The following is a 15002-nucleotide window of genomic DNA, read 5'->3' as shown; positions in this document are numbered from 1 at the left end:
AGATCAGTCGTAAGAGGAAAGTTCTTACCTCTTGTGGCAATTTAATACCTTATGATACTTTTTCATAAAAGATGTTAATCCAGTGCTCTGGCTTGTTTCCAACTCTAGTAATTACATTCCAGCTACTTGAATTCCCTCTGCAGTTTGAAAGATGTATTTACAGCAGGGGTAGGCAACCTATGGCATGTGTGCTTAAGGCAGCACATGAGCTGATTTTCAGTGGCACTCACACTGCCCGGGTCCTGGCCACCATTAAAACATTAATCTTAAATGTTTTAAAAACCTTATTTACTTTACATACAACAATAGTTTAGTTATACATTATAGACTTATAGAAAGAGACCTTCTAAAAATATTAAATGTATTACTGGTACTCGAAACTTTAAATTAGAGTGAGTGAATGAAGACTCGGCACACCATTTCTGAAAGATTGCCGACCCCTGATTTACAGTATTCTTCACTTCTTGCCTCAGCTTGCTGTGCAGGGCTGCTCTAGACAGTTAAGAGTTTGTATGTGTAGCCTGCAAGTGGCTGCATTTGAACTGTGTATGGAGTGATCGGCAATACAGGGCCTGTGACTGCAACACGTTGAGCGGCCATACAAAGTGCTGAGCACATGCAACTCCCAGTGACTTCCTTGGAAATCGGGGGTGATCAGCACCTTGGATTGGGCATTGTGATGAGATGGACAAATGGTGCATTAGGGCAACACAGGATGAGTTTAATAATCTGTCTTGGAGATAGGAATGGAAGCTGGCTCTGCCACATGACACCTGCTAGCAATCTCAAGCCTGGATGGAGTAAAATGAAAAAAATGGCTTTGTTGAACTGTTGCCCTGACCAGGACCTTGGTCAGAGAGAGAGATGATGTAATATTTAGGTGGTGGACTAAACATTCATAAAGATGGAATCTTAGGAGCAGCCAAACTTTGGGAGAAGGCTTCAGAGGAACTTAGCTGTTTTATGTTGAATTAGTTGTTAATAAAGCCAGACACGGGTGCGTTGTGACTTTTGGTACTAATGTTGAATACTTTAGAGCAGGTTGGGAAAGACCTCTACTCATGGACTCACTTGTATGTTGTAAAATAATTAGCAATACTTCCACATAAATGTGGCTGCAGTATATTAATGTCAATTCTTCTTAATTAGTAATAATGGCTGCCTTTAATCAAAAACTACAGTAGCTGCTGATGAACTTCTCAAATTTGCAGCCAAATCCTTCAAAGTCTGGCCACTATTACCCCTCGGGAAGGCAAAAGGAGCGGATGTTGCTGAGCACCATGATAGCGTGTAAATATTATGAGGCCTGATTCAAAGCCCATAAAAGTGAATGGAAAGAATCCATTGACTTGAACAGGCTTTGGATCAATTCCTTCTAGGAGGGATCATGCATGAATCTCTCTCACAGGTTCTCATTCTATCTTCTTACACTTTGAGTCAAGATTGTGCCGTAAATTGCACTATACATTGAACAGAAGTTGTGTAGGTGTAAAGGAGGACAAATCTTGGGCTATAGAATTGAATGTATGCTTGTATGTGCTAAAATCCTCCTTACATTGCATTTTCAATTAGTACTCATATTTCCTATCTTGATAACTTCCTTTGCTTTCTCAAAATTTAACACACTTTTATATGTATTAAAAAAAAATCTTGCCCTAGGCTAGTGAGCTTGGAGAATTACTACTAATAAAAACATAACGATAATATGAGCGCTTGCTTACCATATGGGTTTTGCCATGCACTTGTCACTTGGGTTTTAATCAAATGTGTGAGAAAAATAAAATGTACATGCTGCTGAGGTGAGGAAAACAAATCCTGAGCAGCTTCTTCTATGTCAGTCATAAAAAAGTAATAATTTGTGGGCAATTTTAGTCCACATAAGCACTTCAGTGAAAAATCTATTTTTATGACAGTGGAATTTATGTGCATGTAGGTTTTTTCTTTTTGCAAATTAAAAAAAAAATTAAGAAAGTTCTCCTTACTACAATTGATGGAGCCACCAAAGAAGCTCTCTGTTCAGGTTTTCGCTGGCTTTCCAAAGTGCAATCAAATCTCTCTGTTGATCAGTGATGGCAGTAATATCACGCTTTTACAGTGTAGTAAATGATTTTTATGGCTCCATAATTAGCACTTCCAGGTCCAGTGTTTTTTCATTCTCCAGTCTTTATGCCCTATGTTACAACAGGAGAACTTAAGTATGGAGAAGTTCACTTCACTTTCTACTACTACTTTTGTTGTTGTTGTTGCATTGTCTGTTTCTTTTGCTTTGATTTTTCATGTTTGTAATATTGCTACAGTTATCTTTTAAAATAAATATTAGCAGGTTCAGTAAACATCAAAAGCATTGAAGTTAGGGATGTCTTGAAGAAACATACAGAACTATCTGGTTTTATTTTATAAAACATCTTAATTATATAGCATTTCATATGAGATCATCAGATAAAAGGGACTCTGTAAAGGCAAAGCACTTTTAATTAGTATCATTATGAATCCCAAGATTATTTTTACATCATTTAATAAATACAATCAAAACAGGGAATTTAGAGTGAGTTATTTAGCTTTCTTTTACCTTTGACTCTGCCAAATTTTATCACTCTATTGGTATTAAATATTCAGAAGGAGTCAGGAGACCAGAGTTTTATTTCTGATTCTGTCATTGATTTGCCTGGTGTCTGAGCAAGTCACTAAACCTGTCTCAGTTGTTTAACCTTTGTATTCTATAAAATGGGGATAATAATGCTCACCTTCATGAGGCTCTGTAGAAATGCCATGTGTCCTCATGAAGTGAAACCTGAAATAAGATGCTCGCGTCTGGATTTCCTTACAAGATAGGTTCACCAAATGGTTTGAAACTGGGCAGACTTTGTAGTGAATTTCGACAATTTAGGGTTTGGTGTAGAGGCCATTCAAAACCCTGTGATCAAAGCTGCATCAATTTTTCTTCTGATTAAAGTCGCCAAAGATGTCAGGGACTCTAACCCCGACGGCAAAGTTTGTTGTTTGACCGCAAGAGAGACAGGCAACACCAGCAAGGTCCGATCAAAAGCTCTTTATTGACAAGTGCACGCATCAATAGAGAGCAGCTTGTCTCCAGAGAGAACCAGCCCCCTTTTTACATCTTAGTATAAGCCTATATAGACAGTTTCATTGCGTCATAAATTATTCACTGGAGCAACCCACCCCCTTTTTTTAACAACTAGAAACTAGACACCTTTAGTATACATGCATGCCTAAAGTTAGAGATGTAGGGGAGTTAAAAACAAACAAAGAACAAAACCAGGGAGTGAAAACAAGGAGGCTGGGAAACTAGGGCTCTTATCAGTTTTTCGAAGGAGCTGCCCGAACACAGCACATTTGGTACTATGCCAGGAATGCAGCTTTTTTTTTTATCTTACTTTTTTTCAGCGCTTGTGAGACATGCTGCTGCTTCTCAGTGTTTTTCACTTAGGGATTACCCACAAACCTCTGTTAGCCTGACTTTGGTCAGGTTGGCATAACTGGTTTTGTTTGCTATATTTTTATTCAGGCCTAACATGATGATTTTTCTTCTTGCATGGGGGAGGGAGCAAATTGCAGAGGGGAAGCCATTTCCTTTCTCCCTCAAGGCTAACCTTATTATAAGGTTGGCAGGAGTTCCCTTCTCTGGCATGCTTGCTTTTTGGTTTTATTACTTTAAACAGCTGGATGTTTGGTCTTGTTTCCTAGTGCCATTCATTTTTATGTTGTTACTTGGTCATCTAAGATGGACATTATTATATCTCCATATTGAAATAGTTTCATTTATAGACTTATGTAAGAAATAGATGTTCCTTTAGAAAGTGGTAGTGTAAACCATGGGTTCTCACCCTGGAGATCATTAACACACTGCCCTTCCAATATTGCTAAAGTGGAGGAGTCCCAGTAAGATGGGAAATGTTCCCTGTGAGGAAGCATCTAGTTCATTTAGCCATTTCAGAAGAATGTCTTTGCAGAAGAAAGGACAACTAGTATTGTTGTTCAGGGTGAGGGGGTCTCTCTCTCTCTCTCTCTCTTTTTTTTTTTTTTTTTTCAGAATTCCAGTCTATTTATTGACTTTGGTGTGGTCAGGACTGTAAGAAGGCGATACTGTGAAAAGACTTAGTTCAGGTGGGTGCCAGAGTAGCATAGTGTTTTAAAGCACATTGAAACTGTCAGCTTCAGCTGGGAAACAGAGGCAGCTGTGTCTGAGAGGGGAAAAAATGACAGGGGCATATAAAGACATACTTGATGTAGAGGTATGGGGGACATCTAAAATTAATGTGAAACAGTTCAACTACTATCTAGTTCTTACCTTAGTAGTTTATCTTTTAAAAGGTGTAAGAGTCCTAAAACTAAGCCAACAAAAGGAACAGCTGCTGTTTCTCACTCACTGAGATTCTATACTACAGTTTTTGAAGTTGTTGGTTTTATATTAAAGACCTACTATACATTATGTCCAGGAAACTGCTCTTGAGCTGAACCTGACTGCATTTCACTTACGTGCACCGAGACGCTGGGAAATGTATAGTAGAGAAATGTACTCTTCAGATGATAGCATTATCGTTTTAAAAGTGTTTTAAATTACTGGAGAGCGGCAGAGTCATTTAAAAACAAATTTTAAAGACAGAATACACTGGAGAGTTGCAGGGAGAAAGGCCTATTTGTCAGACTTGGGACATTGTGGTGAATGGTGTTGAAGAAATGCAATCTGTTCAATTTATTTTCTGTTTCTTATGGCATATCCTGGATGTAAACGCTATCAGAAAATGATTGGATGAAACCATTGAAAAAAAGTTGGCCACTTGGGCCATGCATGTGTTTCTATAATTTCACATGCAGATGGGGCAACTGTGGAATGAAGAACAGGGCTCTTTTCTGCTTTTGCAATTTTTATGAATGTTAAAGGAAGAGGGCAGGATATGAGTTTTAAAGAATGTGGGATTGTATGCTATTTTTGTACCTATACTGCATCCATCATTGTGGTATCCAAGCCCTCAGGGCTGATCCAAAGTCCATTGAAATCAATGGGAACACATTGACATAAGTGGTTTGTGGATCAGGTGCTTGGAAGAGCATTAGATGCTGCAGTGATAAAAATGGCTACATTTGGTTTACTATTATGGTTGGTAACACCAGTGCAACAGCATCAGTGTTGAAAGACAAATAAAGAATTTGCTAGTGGAAACAGGCCAGCAATGCATATCTGAGAGACGGTTGTCTTCTTGATTGGGCTGATGGCTATAATTTTAAACTTTATGGAAATGTCAGGGTTTTTTGTACATGCAATGTAGTTTTTATGTAATCATGTAAGCATCCAGGATATTTTTTTCAAACTTTTTGAAAAACTGCTGGAAATAACCTTTTGTGTTTGAAGAGGGGGGAAAATATTCACCTAAACATTCTCAGTAATTTTCCAGTAGAGAAAATTAGTATTCACCTGTATATGCATGTCAATAGCAGAGAGGAAGGGAAACCAACAGATTTATTTCTTAATTAATTTGCTTTATATAATGTGGATGCATTCAGTATGTTCAGTTTGGGTACCAGTTGCTTAGGGGGCTTCTTATCGTGTGTGTGTGTGTGTGTGTGTGTGTGTGTGTGAGCGAGAGAGACACCTATATTTGTATTTAGATTTAACACTTTTTAAAAAGTGTATACATGTACTGAATGTTTATGTAGTTGTAAAATTGTGAGAAGAGTAAGTGGGCAAAGGATTCTAATTTATGAACCCCTTGAATATTCAGTAACTCTTAGGGAGGCTGTGAGTTTGATGCAAGCGTTTGGTTTTCATTTCCTGAAATAAACTATTGTTGTGTTAATTTTAAACTGGACTGGAAAATACATGGTACAGGACAATTCTGCTTTAACAGAGAGATGGACTACATGATCATTAGATCCAATTTCTATGGTTCTTCTTTTACCATTGGAAGAGTGCAGGGGAGTGTATACCGATTTTCTGAATGCCTCTGTTTCCAGCAGAATGAAAAGCTGCTCTGACAAAAGCCACTTTGAGTAAAGGATTAATTTCAGAGTCAGCCTTAGCATTTTTTGGCAGGCAATTTTTCACCACTTTTTTCCCTGCCCCCCAAAGTTGGTTCCTTTCCATAATGATCACACCATTATGCTTAGTACCAGTTATTTTCAAGGTTATCTTCCCAAGAAAAAGGGCTACAAATATCCTTGGAAAACAAAAATAATCCCCACCACAACAACCTGAGCTTCTCCTTTTCATTTCTGTAATCTCCAGATCATGTCTCTTTTTCATTTAATAGTGCGAAATCTACTTATATTAAAAATACCCATTAGTATTGTGTGTGTGTATGTGTGTGTGTGTTAGACACACCCACACTTACTTTAGAAATAACTTGCTAGTATGGTAAACATCATCAAATGGTTTTAAATCATCCAGTTGCTGTTCAAGCGTCAAGACTGTTACGTCAGTGCTGGGAGGCAGGTTTCAATTGCGCTTTTAAATCATTAAAGCAGCTGAAACTTCAAGACAGTGCCATAATTTAAGATTCAGTAGCAAGTAAAGCAAAACCATAAGAGAAGCCTTCTATTCTGATGTTTGGGTTTCTTCCCCATTTTTAAAAGAGCATATATAACTCAATTTCCCATTAATAGTGTTATGCATGTCATGTATTGAGCGGAAGAAAAGACTCATTCCTCACCTCATAATCTTTGTGATGCTACTAAGCTTGGGCTATATATAGATACACGTGTGTACACAAAGTTAACATCTCTAACATTTGTAATCTCAATTACACTTAGCTGGCAAAGAAGAAAAATCTTCTTGAAGTTGCTGTGTCATGAAGCAGCGATTCAACAACTCCCTTCTTTCCACTTCCAACCACATGAGATAATAATATACAGATCTATTATCAGTAGTGAATCCTCTGCGTAGTGGAGAAGAAGAGCTAATAACTGAGAACATTAAGAAGACTGAGGTGTAAATGCCTATTTTATTTTGAGCCTTTAATAAAAAGGTAAATTGTGACTAGACACTCAACACATTTAATATTAACAGCAAAGGGGAAAAGAGTGCAAGCCAAAACAGGGAAAGAACAGGTTAAGGAATGTATGCAAGGTGGCAGGCCTAATGAAAAGCGCCCTAGGGTATGTAACAAACTAGCTGAAGCAATTCTGGAACTGTTAGCTATTAACTTTGAGATATCATGGGAGGTGAGGTCTCAGAGGACAAGAGATGGGCAAACATAGTACCTATTGTTGAAAAGAGGAACAAAGAGGCCCTAGGGTATTTATAGATGCATCAGCCTAACTTCAATACCTGGAAAGATATTGGAACAAATTATTAAACAATCAATTTGTAAGCACCTAAAAGATAATAGGGTTATAAATAGGGGATCTACAAATTCATGGCTGTGAAAATCACATCTCCGGGTCGTCTTTCTTCTCCCCCACGCCCCCATGAAACCTGGTCTTCGGCTGCCCAGCTCTGAGGGCAGAGCAGAGAGTGGTGGCTGCTGGCTGGGTGCCCACCTCTGAAAACAGTGTCGCTGCCAGCAGCAGCACAGAAGTAAGGGTTGCAATACCATTAGCCCCCCCTACAATAGGCTGGTGCCCCCCCCTTTGGGTTGGGGGCCCCAGTTTGAGAAATGTTGCAGATAAATCACACATTTTGTGGATGTCCATGAAATTTGCTATTTATACTGTGACCAACCTGTGAAAAATGTGTGATTTCTCCACTATTTAAAGAGACCCCCTAATTATAAGGAATAGCCGGCATGGTTTGTTAAGAACAAATAATTCCAGACTAACTAATTTCCTTTGAAGGGTTACTTGCCTAATGCATATGTAGGAACAAGTAGAAGTGAGAGATCTTGTGTTTAGTTAGAATTTTAACATAGTCCCTTATGACATTCTTATAAGCAAACTAAAAAAGCATGGCCTAGATGACATTACTATATGTTGTGTGCACAACTGGCTGAAATACTGTACTCACAGTGCTTATTGGTGGCTACCTGTCACACTGGGAGGGCATATCTAGTGCAGTCATGCAGGGGTAAGTCCTGGATCCGGTACTAGTCAGTATTTTCATTAATGACTTAATGAAGTGGAGAGTGTGCTTTAAAATGTGCAGTTGACAGCAAGCTGGGAAGGGTTACAAGCAGTCTGGAGGACGGGATTAGAACTGAAAATAACCATGACCAATTGGAAAACTGATCTGAAGGCCAGAAAATCAAATGCACAACTACAAAATGGAGTATAACGGGCTAGGTGGTAGTACTGCTGAAGAGGATTTGGGGGTTGTAGTGGATCACAAATTGAATGCTGAGTTTACTAGGACAGTTGCGAGGCTTTCGCTGGAGCAGTGTGTCCTATTCTGGACACCACACTTTAGGAAAGATGTGGACAAATTGGAGAGACTCCAGAGGAGAGCAACAATGATAAAAGGTTTAGAAAACCTGACCTATGAGGTTTAAAAAAACCCTGGGCATGTTTATTCTTGGTGGGAGGAGGGGGAAAGACTAAGGGCGGGATGGAGACTTGATAACAATATTCAAATATGTTAAGTGCTGTTTATAAAAAGGATGGGGATCAATTTGTTCTCCATATCCACTAAAGGTAGGACAAGAAGTAATGGGCTTAATCTGCAGAAAGGGAGATTTTAGGTTACTATTTTAGTGATAAGGGCAGTTAACTACCACTGGAATGGTCTTCCAAGGGAGGTTGTGGAATCCCTCTCACTGAAGGTTTTTTTGTGTTTGTTTTTTTAAGATCAGGATAGATAAACACCTGTAAGGGATGGGTCTAGGTTTTCTTGATCCTGCCTCAGTGAAGGGGTCTGGACTTGATGACTTCTTGAGGTCCCTTCCAGCCGTACATTTCCATGAGTCTACCATTCTCTGGTTGTCCTATGAGATGTTCTAGCATTCAAAGTAGGTGCTAATAAAGGGTGATGAAATACTATCATGGATGAGCCCTCTTAACAAAGCAGCTTATAAGCAGGTTATTAATACATGTAAAGCTACTTTTTAATATGTTCCTTTGCAGGAACATTAATAACATTCAGTAGGCTTATTATCATTGCAGTACCTTTCTATATGTGACATTAATGTGGCAATAATATCTACCAAACCACCCCTTTTTAGCAGCTAAGTACCAATTTGATAGTTAGGAACATCATAGAAAAACGAAGGGCTACTAACACTTATCCGGTAATTCATTACACAACATATATAATGCTATGACCACACCGTTGAAACAGTAAAATATAACTAGGTGAGCAATAAAGATATGAAACAATATCTACACTAGCTTGATTTTTATGTTGTGAAAGGAGTATAACCCATATATACAATATATTGTTTATGTATAATTAAAATTGCCCCAAAGCATCTTCAGATAGCCATAATTATCATAAGTTATGTTTTGTGAATTGCATTGCCAGGTTTTCTGTTGCTCCACTCCTTATGTAATCAATTAAGGCAAAGCAAAGTAAATGCAGCATATATGTAGATTGCTACTATTTGGATTTAGTAGCATTTTACACAATTTTGTGCTCTTGTAAATGACTGCACAGGTGTAGGGCAATGGAGAATCAGACCTTTCCTATAAGTATTAATGAGGCTTTATGCACAAGTACGTTTTTTGTACATTGTAATTAATGTTAAAACAAACTGCTCTGTAAAAATGTGTAAATTACATGTTTATTTTTAATATACTATTAATTCTTCAGTAAATCCTAAATAAGCAAATACAACTCAAGTAGGACTACATTTCTCTTTCTTCTTCCCCATCCAAGCCCTTCATCCGAAAAGAAACTATCAAATTCTGGCCTTTTTTTTACAAGGAGGTTAGTGAACCTGAACTGAAGAATGTGATGTTGGATTCTTTCATTGTGTTTAAAAACAAGTTAGAAAAAGGTGAAGAGCAATTAGCATTTGATCAGAAATGCCCATCTGCATGATCTGGAAATGAATTAGCTGTACGTGGAAAGTATTCATGTGTGTGGTGGTGTGCATGCTCATTTACATAAAGGAAAAGATCAGACTTTTATCTCATCTATGATAACTTGAGAGGCTATTCACCTTTCCAAACGTGAGCATAATTCCCACTGATGCTAACATATATACACAGTGCAGCTATAGAATTAAAATGAAAAACCCATGTGTGGCTAACAGCATTGCAAATGATAGGAGAGAGGATAATTTATAAATACCGAAGAGCTCTGCAGATCTCTACTGCCCATTGTGACCAATGAATTGTCTTTGCACAATCTCTAAACTTAATAAAACTAAGTTTTCTCAAAAGACAAGCCAAAGACATTCACTTTTATTTGAAAGCGTCATCCTCCTATGTTGAAGCATATGTTTCTGTGCATGAGGAATTTAATCCTTTATTGCTTTATAATTATGGAGTTTGACATATAGTACCTGCAGCATCAGCTCTTATTGCATGTAAATCCATTCAGGAAAGCTTACAATGTAACAAGCTGAGTCTTAATTTCTTTGTCAACCTGTCAAGCCACTTTGCCAAGGCAGGATAGCAGATTCTAGAACAAAATGTAATAGTGTGGAACATCTTCTCGTCAAATCATTTATGACAAATAACAGACTTTGGTAACAGGCAGGGCTATATGATTGTTTTACTCCACCTTGCTTCACCCAGCAGAATGCAGAGACTTTGCTTGCTCTTTTTACTTTGTTTTATTTTAGATGTTGCCTGTAGCATTTTGACATATTGAAAAGCTTGTAAATTCTGTCTTCACTTCCTTGCTTGAAACATTTAAAATTAGACTGGACAAAAGCACAGGAAAACTCATGGTAGAGAACAATGTTTTTACTAGCAGAGATTGATTAGATGACCTGATGTAATAGGTCACTTAAATGTCTTACCATCTCTGGGTCATAATTTGCCCTCACATCCAATGTAACCCCACTGGAAACAATGGGTTACGTAGGTGTAATGAGAGCAGAATTTTACCCTGTGTTTTATGATATGCCTTAGACATTGAGCAGAGATAATTTGTGTTATGGTCAGATCAGGCGGCAACACACTAAGTCTGTCGTTCAGCAAAGCTTTTAATCGTGTGCCTTATTTTAAGTTTTGACTAGGGTGACCATACAGCAAGTGTGACAACTAAGGATGGGGTTGGGGGTAATAGGAGCCTATATAAGAAAAAGAACCAAAAATCGGGACTGTTCCTATAAAATCGGGACATCTGGTCACCCTACTCTTGACTTTAGTGAGACTTCACGTGCTCAAAGTTAGGTTTATGCTTGAGTGCCTCTCTGATTCAGGCCCTAGATGTGGAGACATAGTGGAAAGCCATTCCATTCTGCAGCATCTTAATCTTTCATTTAATTAAGTGACTAGGCCCATTAAAAAGGGGTATCATTCTAATTGCCTAAACGTGAGTAAGGCACAATTCATTTGTGAAAGTCCAGCAGATTGCTGGATAAAGCTGCCAAGATTCTTCACAGAAGAGGATGGCTTCACTGGAAAAGAATGCTTTTTAAATTATAAAAGCCTACTGTAATCTGATTAGGCACAGACTGAGTATTTACTCATTTTGCAATTTTCTTTTTAGCCAGTAAAATTAAAATTGGACGTTACTGGTGACTAAATAAGAAGGCTTGTTTGTTTTTTGAGATACTAGCAAGCTTTTCTTTTCAGAATATTTTGTTAATGGGTTTAGAATCTGTGTGTGTGTGTGTGTATATGTATATGTATATGTGTATGTGTGTATATATATATATATAATGGATAGTCAGTCAGCACTTGATGAATTTGGGCTTAGTCATGTTAATTTAAACACAGAAGCAAGCCAAAGATCTATTTGTTCATCTCCCCTCCCCCCTCCAAGTCAACCCTTCCATATTAAAAACAAACTTCCACGAAAACCAATTGAACAACGGAAAGACACTGGGCTTGATACAACTCTTACTTGCGGCAGTTGTACACCAGTATAACTTTAGTAGTTTCAGTGGAGTTATTTCTGGTCTCAGTGCCGGTTTAAATCAGAATTGGACACTGAGTATGTATGTATACAAGCAATGCTCTTCTCAATTACTCAAACTCAAGTACCCAAAATTATGCTTCTAAATTTATGATTAGGTTCTGAAATCAGGTGGCTTGACTTGCAGAGGTGCTGAGTCCCTGCTTCTCTGGCTGACTACAGTTCCACTATACCAGTGTTTCCCAAACTTGGGACGCCACTTGTTTAGGTAAAGCCCTGGTGGGCCGGGCTGGTTTACCTGCCGCGTCTGCGGGTTCGGCCGATCATGGCTCCCACTGGCTGTGGTTCTCTGCTCCAGGCCAATGGGAGTTGCTGGAAGCAGCGTGGGCCGAGGGACGTGCTGGCTGCCACTTCCAGCAGCTACAATGGGCCTGGAGCAGCGAACCGTGGCCAGTGGGAGCTGCGATCGGCCAAACCTGCGGACGCAGCGGGTAAACAAATCAGCCCGGCCCACCAGGGGCTTTCCCTGAACAAGCAGCGTCCCAAGATTGGGAAACACTGCACTATACATTTTGCTTTATGGTGTTGGTTTATAACCTGTGTTCATGCTGACAGAATAGCATCTAGTGTTATATTCATGAATGGATTTTATGTCACTTGCTTAGCCACATAGGACTGTTTGTGCTTCATGCTCGTAATAATGTATTTTATAGCACACAATATCTGAGGAACCTGATGTGCTTCACAAATATCAATGGTTTAAGCCTCATAGTAGAACAGCATCTTATTCTCATTTCACATATGGGGAAAGTGAGGCCTGAGGTTACTTACCCATGGTCATGCAGGAAGTCTGTGGTGAAGCCAGGAATTAGAACTCAAAGTTTCTGTCTTAGATCTCTGTGTTAACACCTTGCTCTACCAGTTACATTAGATTTCTCCTTTAAGATAATAATGTAATATCAGTAGTTGAGAATGCACACTGTAATTGAATTCAGACACTGGAACAAACTAACGCCAGTGAGGAGAAGGAGCAGTCAGACTAAGCTGTATTCATTAGAACGTCAGATGGTTTAGAAAAGGGGAAAAAAACCCACTTATCTAGTGTGAGAGTAAATGCCTAGCCAAAGTTCTTCTCCTTCTGTATGGATGAATATGTAACAAATGAGGTGAAATTTTCAGACCTGTGTATGTAAAGTGAGACTCTTAAATACATATTTCACTACCTATGTCACTTGATTTGCAAGGTGCTGAGCACTTACAGCTCCTGTTAAAATAAAATATGGTTTGAGGAGTCTAATTTTGGACACAAGTACAAAATATTTGTCCTAGATTCATTTATAAGAAGATTGAATTGCACAAGTCAGCTGTTAAGTAAGTGGGCTGCTTGGTCTTGCTCCCATTTTAGTCAACAAGATGTTTGCCATTGACTTCAATAGGACGAGGACCAGGATTTGTATTAAGTTGCCCCTTATGTTTCACTGTGGATTAGCAAAATAGATATTTCTCTTCCATTTTTATTATTTCCAGGTTGATTTTTGTTGAGAGAGATTGTACAGGCAATTCAGACCTGTTCATTCTTGAAACAGCAGTTAACTGATACTGTTTGGATCACACTGTTACATGTCTTTGCCAGTAGGACAAACAACCTTGAAGCTGCACATTCAGTTTGGTCAGAATAAATTATTTTAAATTGACACATTGTGCCTCTTAAGCAAAAATGAGATGGCTGAATGGGAAGAATTTTCTATTTAGCTACAGTTTATTATTAATATTGCAAAAGTTGTTGGTTTTTTTTAAAGATGGAGTTAAATTTCTCGTGCCCTCATCCAAACTGTGAAATAAAGTTGAAAATAATGACATGCTAATACCAAAAAAACCAAGATATGGGTGTGGACGGGGGTGGAACTGAGAGTAAAGTAGATGCTATGTCAGGATATGCTGATTGACCTCTTCTGTGCTGATTGAAATTCATCTTAAGCCAACAGTAACTAAAGTTCCTATCATCTTTGACTGTGTGTATCACAAAACTCAGATGGCACTAATTGGCTGTATTGTTGGAGGCATTAGCAGAAAGAAAAACCTGGACACTAAAGAGCTCTTTTAAGGATGAAGATCTTTTCAGGTTAGGTTTCAAGGATCCCCTTTATATGTTGGATTTGTTGATGAAAACACATTTTAGCATTGCAAAGTCTGCTTGATCACTCAGCTCTGAGGCCTCTAAAAGTGTAATGGAATCAACCATTGTTATTTGAACGATGTATGGCCTAACGGGTTCATAGAAAAAATCATACGATAGACAACATTCAGAATTGCAATCATGATGTCAAAAATACAGAGCACAGTATTAAAGCATAAACCCTTAGATTACCCTTGAAGAGGAAACTTAGTTCAATATCCCTGAAAAATTGTTTTCAGAATCATTAAAAGTGAACAAAAGAGCCTGTATCCTGCGAAGTCCTCCTGAATTTAATGGTTCTGTGCTTTTGATGCTTGGCTTGAATGTTTCAGGGGAAAGACAAAACCCTGTAGTCCTCTTCTGTCAGATTTTTTAAAGGTGACATTATTTTCAAACACTTAATATGTTAATTACATTTTAATCAATTTTAAGGATTGGTGTTACTGGGTGTAACTGTTTTGCAAATCTGATAGAAAGTGGAGCTTTGATTTACACCGAGGATGTTTGCTTATGCTGATTGTCCTGGCTAGCCAATTTTCCAAAGGATTTTCACACCTTGTTACAAAAGTGCTGCTACAATTCTAGGCTTATTCTTAGTATCCAACCTTGATCACATTAACTTTAAATTCCTTAATTGTCATTTGGATTAGATGTAAAACAGACGTCTTGGCCAGTTATGATGATAAAATATATTCCAGAGTGTCTCATTTTCCTTGGCAAATTACAATGTGGATAGTTTATATTGTACCTACTTCAATTCCCCCAGTTTCTCTAGTTGGCTCCAGTGATATCTTTATTTTCTGTCCTAAACTTTGTACAGTTATTATGCATGGTTAAACAGTTAAGTTAGAATCCTGCAACTATTTATCTTACAGGTGGCTGCACTATTGTGTTGGGTGAAGGGAT

General features: G+C 38.3%; 1 protein-coding gene across 1 annotated transcript in view; it reads left to right on the top strand.

The window, feature by feature from the left end:
• Window positions 1-15002, top strand: part of GRID2 (glutamate ionotropic receptor delta type subunit 2) — a 1091344-nt gene that overhangs the window by 175316 nt on the left and 901026 nt on the right. The gene's annotated exons all lie outside the window — the stretch shown is intronic.

The sequence above is a fragment of the Gopherus evgoodei genome, chromosome 5 (assembly GCF_007399415.2).
Source record: "Gopherus evgoodei ecotype Sinaloan lineage chromosome 5, rGopEvg1_v1.p, whole genome shotgun sequence".
Lineage (NCBI taxonomy): Eukaryota > Metazoa > Chordata > Testudines > Testudinidae > Gopherus > Gopherus evgoodei.
The sequence above is the reverse complement of the archived record's forward strand: the minus strand, read 5'-3'. Positions and strand labels throughout refer to the sequence as shown.